The sequence below is a fragment of the Arachis hypogaea genome, chromosome 8, assembly GCF_003086295.3.
Source record: "Arachis hypogaea cultivar Tifrunner chromosome 8, arahy.Tifrunner.gnm2.J5K5, whole genome shotgun sequence".
Lineage (NCBI taxonomy): Eukaryota > Viridiplantae > Streptophyta > Magnoliopsida > Fabales > Fabaceae > Arachis > Arachis hypogaea.
The window spans coordinates 51,331,280-51,337,577 of NC_092043.1; the positions used below are offsets into that span (position 1 = coordinate 51,331,280).

Here is a 6,298-nt window from a genome sequence, read left to right on the forward strand (position 1 = left end):
AATTTAATTTATATAATTTTATAATGGTAGATAAACTATTAAAAATAAAAAAATACTAAAATCTTATGTTCTATTTAAACGTATCTTATATTTTTTTTCAGCCAATTTGTTCTTATTTTAAGCTCTAAGCATTAAGTTTTAAATTTTGTATAATTTGAATTTCATTATTAAATACAAAAAGAATAAATTTTATGGTGATATAAATTATCCCTTTGTTTTTAAAAGTGTTCCATCTATTAGATAGGATGTAATATTCAAATCAACTAAGAAAAAAAAAATCTGTTCAAAGATCGCATCTCCCAGTTTACATGTTTCTTGGCTTTTATGAGTTTATTAATTCAATTATATTCTTGTTATCTAACACCAACTTCAAATTGTTTTACATGTTTCTTGGCTTTTATGAGTTTATTAATTCAATTATATTCTTGTTATCTAACACCAACTTCAAATCGTCAATTTTGGCATGTACAACATTTACCAATAAATTTGCAGTGTATCTTCATTAGCTTTTTTTTGTACCATTTTTTCTATCATGTACACCACTTTATTTTTTACTTTAGATTATTTATCTTCATTGACATTAATTATTGTAGGGAGTCAAAAATAAAAAATACAGAAAAAAAAGTAAAATAAAGAGGAAACAAATGTATTTTATATGCCATAAAAAAACACTAAATAATGGAAAGAAAAAAAAATCAAAATTGAGTAACAATAGTTAATAATAATAAAGAATTCGAGTTTTTAAGCTTATATCAGTTGTAAATGGTAGGTTATGCATGGGATGTGAATGAATTATTGTAACCAAGTTAAATACTGTATTTTGACATTTATTTTCATGTAGTTCATTGGTCTAGAATTCTCACGGTTTTCAGATTTTATTGATTAACATTAGTTTTGAATGTGGAATCACCAAAAGAAGCCATTTAGATAAAGGAAAAATTGGTAAAATTGTGTGTTGAGACAAAATGAGTTAGTCATTCTCCTATATTACATTACACAAAGAGCATTTTGAAAGCCAGCCATCCCAAAAGTATTTGCTTTTAAATGAAGTTTAACATGGTAAACCAAATAGGCATGCAGATGAAGTACCTCATAACAGTAATGGATATGAAGTTTTTTTAAATCCCTACAGCCAATAGGTATACCACATATAGCACCATCCCCAAGGTTTGAGTAATTTACCTTTTGAAGAATTTATAGGAACTTGCATCCTTTTCCATCTTGAAGAAGACCAACATTAACAATTCTTTGATAGTAAAGTAATGCCAACTCAATAAGATGTATGTCATTAGAAAGTCGAGCTTAGCACCACAAATGAAAAATACAGAGAAACACACATAGCAAGCAATGAAAAACTTGACCAAATGTAAATATAAAGAGGCCAAACATGTGTCCCATGCTTCCTTATGTTGCCTATTTATTGAACGGTTAATTCATTCCTTATTTTACATACAAACTGGCAAGATCTTCCAATGGATTCTAGCCACAAAGCTCGAATATTATGACATCCATTGACTTAAGATATGTAAGTTCCTTGCATCCGGTAGCAATTGCTTCCAAACCCTTGCGACTTAGTATTAGATTCCTTAACTTGCAAACAAATTCCTGAAATTAACCATTATTCAAAGAAAGGAGATTACTAACTAAAGCAGGAAAATAATGATAGAATTCTTAGCAGAATTCAGAATTTAACAATTGGAGACATGAGGAAAGATTGTGCAATTGCATGCAACAACACTTAAGGATCATGCAAATGGAGCTAAATAAACAATATAGTTAAGCTTATATAACTAAATGTGCTTGAACACTATCAAAGCAGTGTCAACATTGTAAATAACATGTTAAATCATATAATGATTGGTTGCATGATGATAGTTGAAAGACACAAAGCATCATATGGTACATTCAACATGGCTAATAATTTAATAAAAAATAGCAGCATTCATTTACATATATGGTGCATTCTTTCTAATTTATAATCTTCGGGATCTGATTATTCTTGCTTATAGTTTCATTCTTGTCTATCTGGTTAAAAAGGTACATTCCAAAATTCTAAAGAGAAATGGTATATTAGCACTACAAAATTTATGCCAAAGAGCATACATCTTGTAATGATGAAGCAGTGACTGCATATTATTTTTTGTTTCCTGCAACTCATCTCTTTACCTAAACATCCATACAATTAGTGAAGCTCTTTCCCAAATCAAAATCAAGTTGCACCAAAAAAATTATCATCAAGTACAAACCCAATCAATTGGTGAGACTTTAAGTAATAAACCAAACTGAAAGTTTGACCCATAAACCTTACAATGACAAAAATAAAAAACCTATAAAATAGATAATAAATCATTAATAATTTACCTCATTAGTAAGCTTCAAATACAATATACCCTTGTAAAAATTTCAGATTCATCTAATGTATTTGGTCTTCAATCCATGTCCCTGAAATTTTAAACACATTATATGAAACTAAAAGAAATGAATCATAAGATAGTACTTATAATAATAATAATAATAATAATAATAATAATAATAATAATAATAATAATAATTTCATTTTATTTACCCACAAAAAAAGAAAGATTAAATAAAACTAAGTGATAGCATCCATGTAAAAAGCAGCTTCAGGTGAGTAATTTTGTATCAACAATTAATGATTATCTTTGGCTCTTTTGGAGCTTATAAGAACAAAAGGAACCCCTATTTTGAAGCAGAAGTGAGGTGGGCATTGTGCATACAAAAGCAGTTATACACCAAAATGCATTACGAACCATAAAGCTATCATAAACACTAACTGATGAGTGAGAAAGAGAGAGATAGAGAAAGTGACCTGAACAATGGAAAACTCCAAAATCCATTCACGCTTGAAAACGTAATGCAACCCAAAAGGTAGACCAATGGAGAAACCCTCAACTTTACCCTTCCAATCACTCAAAACCCGTCACTGATTGCCCTAATGTAGTTGTCGATGCCGCAAAGAGCAAGAAAATTAACGAAACCCTGGCAGGGGCATTCCTTGCAAGGTCTAACTCGTGTGTAAAAACATGCTTGGGCAAGTATAGTTCCATATGTTTGACCCTAAAACTTGGTTAATAGCCATGGATAATAACACAGACCAGAGAGTAAGAGCCCTTTCCTATGATTAAGATCATCTACATTGCAATGATACTGTCACCAACTTCACATGCTACATAATATCACAAAAGTCATGTAAAATTATAAATATACATTAATAGAGCAGCAGTCAAAATAATAATGATAATAAGAGAAAGGAAAAGTATGAGAAACCAATGGAATATTTATACAATGTGTACAATGGAGGTTTATGGAGTATTAGAGATATAACCATTAGTGTTACCTTTTCCCATTAGCTGAAGCTTTTGGGATGAGTGGTATCATGATATGGTATTAGAGCGCTAGATCCGAAAGGTTTAAGTTTTTGGGAAGATGTTTATTATTCCTAGTACTCGGATGGTTGTTCTAAATAGTATGGGGGATGTTCATTTTGTAACTCAATAGCCCATTGTACACATTGTACAAATAGTCCATTGTCTCCCTAGCGGGATCCTAAGAGAAATACAATTATGGACGTTCAAAAGAGCATAGAATATTATATATCACATAAGCAAGTCTTTTGAGAACTTCATAGCTCTAAATCATTTAAGAAATATGAATAGCTATTTTTCTAGAAAATAGGATGCACAATGTACGCAATCCAAAATGGTTGATCTCTAAACTCTCATTATGTAGAATAATAGGTTCTCATAAATGGAAGAGTCTAAGAAAGAACTATCTTAATTCTATAGGAACAGAAGCTTTCAAAAGAAAAATTGAAAAAATAGTTTAAATGCATATATTTGCCAAACATAAAATTTTCAAGATAAAAGTCACCATCTCAACAAAAATTAGCTGAAAAAATATAGCATGTGTAGTTAGAGCGTGAATATTCAATAATAAAAGCTAAAGCAGAAAAAAATAAAAAGCTTCATGATTCTTTTTAAAAAAATAAATTGGCTTCTTATTTAATTGGATCCTTATATAGAGGAGAAATTTGCCATGTCTAGTAAGATATTTAGATAGTACATGTACTAAGATTGACAATAGTAAAATAATAAAGTAGTGAATTGAAATTTACACCTTGAATTATGTACTTCTGCTGATAGTGGATTTAGATACCGAAAGCACCCACCAATGTTAGTATAGAAAAAGTTTTCCTAAAAGAAAAAGAATTAACTAAAATAAGAAAACATACTAACCTGAATTTAAGTCTTGAACTCTATTATCATTAATACCATATAAATTGATGTTCAATGCTTAGTTAACATATAATTTGGCTACATGTATAGGGTGCATCCCATATCTATCCTTAAACTCTAAGAAAACATAAAATTTGAATACAATCCTATGTAAATTTAGACTATCATCTTCTAAAATAAATAGAATTTAATTAGATGGTAAATGAAGACTACCATCGTGTTTATGCTTTGAAATCAGCGGACTCAAGTTGTTCCCCACTTCCCCCACCTTGTACACTAAACCAATTTATTTAAAAAAAAATCACGATGGGTAAGATCACAAAATTTATTTCAATTGCAAGGAATATAACAAAGAGATCCTTCTTACATATTGCTATTGCTCACTCCCAAATACCGAACCAATCTCTGTATTTCTGCTGCATGCTCTGCTGCTTCAATACCCGTTTTGTATTAGACTCGGAAACTATCTCAAGCAAAGGTGCCTTGCTCTACTTAGATCAACCATTCAACCTACCATGAAAACACCAGAAACTTCAACACTCTTTTATCATGGATACAGGTGGTTGAGCATATTATGTGTGATCTAACCATGAAATAACTAAAGGTAGTCGAGGGATTGTCCAAATATAGATGTGTTAAAAAAATATGTAACTCAGTACAACAGATGCACAACAAATAAAAACAACATATTAAGCACTAACGTTAGAAATAACTAAAGTTCCAAAAAAGAGGAAAAAAGAATTACCTGTAGATACCAAACTCCATGATCAAAGCTCAAAAGGAGATACCGAACCATGTTTCACAGACAGCTGATTTGATTTTGTTGTCTAATACTGCAGCTCCCAGTATTAGAGAGCGAGAGAAAGAGTGATGAGAAGAAAAAATTGGAAAACATTATTTGTGAGGATAATGAAAATGAACATGTACAAATGATTTTTTTTTTCAAATTAATTTTCAATTCAAAATTTAAATTTTGAAATAATAAAATTTGTAGATTAAACAAATAATAATCATTTACATGATTTATCTAATTAATTAATTAAAACAAACAAAATAATAACCATGAACGCCGATTAGATCTCACAGCTCTGTTCTGCTGTGCTTTCGGCTTTCATAGTCTCACTGTATGTGCTCTCTATGAACGCCACTTAGTACTTTCCAGCTATATGCTTTCTTCCGCTGCTTCCTCCTCCGTATCCATCACCACACATGGATAGTTACCACGAACTCCACCACACCCACTGCGACCACCACGTCATACCATCGTCCACCACCACAGCAATCGGCACCTCATCCACCGCCGTAACCCTACCACCACCGCTGGCGTTGCCTCCACCGCGATGACTCCCCTGAAGTTTGGAGCCATCAGGTACAATGACATCTTCTGCCTTGGTGAGTACATGAACTTTATAACCTCCATCTCCAACTTAATTAGGAACAGGAAGAAGAAACAAACGGAAGAAGGGAAGGAAAAAAAGAGGAGGAACTGACGATGAAAGAGAAGAATTAAAGAAGAAGAGGAGGAAGAGAGAAAAATGAAACAGAGAATGGAGAACGTAAATGATGAAAAATTGGGAATGAATTCCTTTTTTAATTGATTTTGAATTCGAAATTTGAAATTTCAAGGGAGTTTGTACATGTAAAGTAGGCACGATGTTCAGAAGAGTAGTGGAATGCGAATGATTTGATCATGGGGTATTATTGTAATAAACACCATACATAAAAAAATTTGAAAAAATCTAAAGGATGCCACATAGGAATTCCACTACTGAATAAACCTTCTTTTAAAGGATTGTTATAGAATAGAATAAGACAGGATAAGATTGTTCAACCATATATTTTTATCAATAAATTTAGTTCTGTCAATAACTTATAGTTCACAGTTATAATCGTAAATGTATGTTACTAAAATAAGATGTTTTCTTCGTCTAACATGAAGAAAAAAACCAATCAAGATTCCAAGTGACGTATCTAAATGGTCATTTTTTATTAACCAAGAACATGGAAGGGAACAAAAAGGGAGATATGCCTTCTTCTTTTAA

At 31.2% G+C, this 6,298-nt stretch overlaps 1 long non-coding RNA gene across 11 annotated transcripts; it reads right to left on the reverse strand.

Annotated features, from left to right (window-relative positions):
- Positions 1-1,221: 1,221 nt before the first annotated feature.
- On the reverse strand, positions 1,222-6,002 carry LOC112708238 (uncharacterized). Of its 11 annotated transcripts, none has more exons than XR_011864999.1 (8): positions 5,318-5,942; positions 5,002-5,089; positions 4,624-4,766; positions 4,470-4,532; positions 4,138-4,214; positions 2,831-3,187; positions 2,362-2,442; positions 1,222-1,605 (listed from the first exon to the last, which is right to left on the reverse strand). It is a non-coding gene; the product is annotated as an uncharacterized lncRNA (long non-coding RNA). The 11 variants fall into 11 exon arrangements; XR_011865001.1 differs by having other exon boundaries at positions 5,341-5,871; XR_011865002.1 differs by lacking the exon at positions 4,138-4,214 and having other exon boundaries at positions 5,318-6,002.
- Positions 6,003-6,298: the final 296 nt, after the last annotated feature.